This window comes from Crocuta crocuta, unplaced genomic scaffold, assembly GCF_008692635.1.
Source record: "Crocuta crocuta isolate KB4526 unplaced genomic scaffold, BGI_CrCroc_1.0 scaffold143, whole genome shotgun sequence".
Classification (NCBI taxonomy): domain Eukaryota; kingdom Metazoa; phylum Chordata; class Mammalia; order Carnivora; family Hyaenidae; genus Crocuta; species Crocuta crocuta.
This window is the reverse complement of record NW_027529175.1, coordinates 533,553-533,771: the sequence shown is the minus strand read 5'-3', so window position 1 is coordinate 533,771 and position 219 is coordinate 533,553.

The window sequence follows — 219 nt, the reverse complement described above, 5'->3', positions numbered from 1 at the left end:
ACCTTCAGCCCTTCCCAACCCTCAGGAACCCCCTTCTGAGTAACCCCTCCCCCACCCGGGACCCCACAGTCTCTGTGCTTCATGAGGCCTCTGACTGGGCTCCTGCCCCACAGGGCTCCCCGGTGCGCACGCAGCTGGGAACCAGGGTCACTTTACTCAAATGCAGTCACATCAGTCACACCCCACCCCTCTGGGACCTTTCTTCCCTCCAATCTCCCC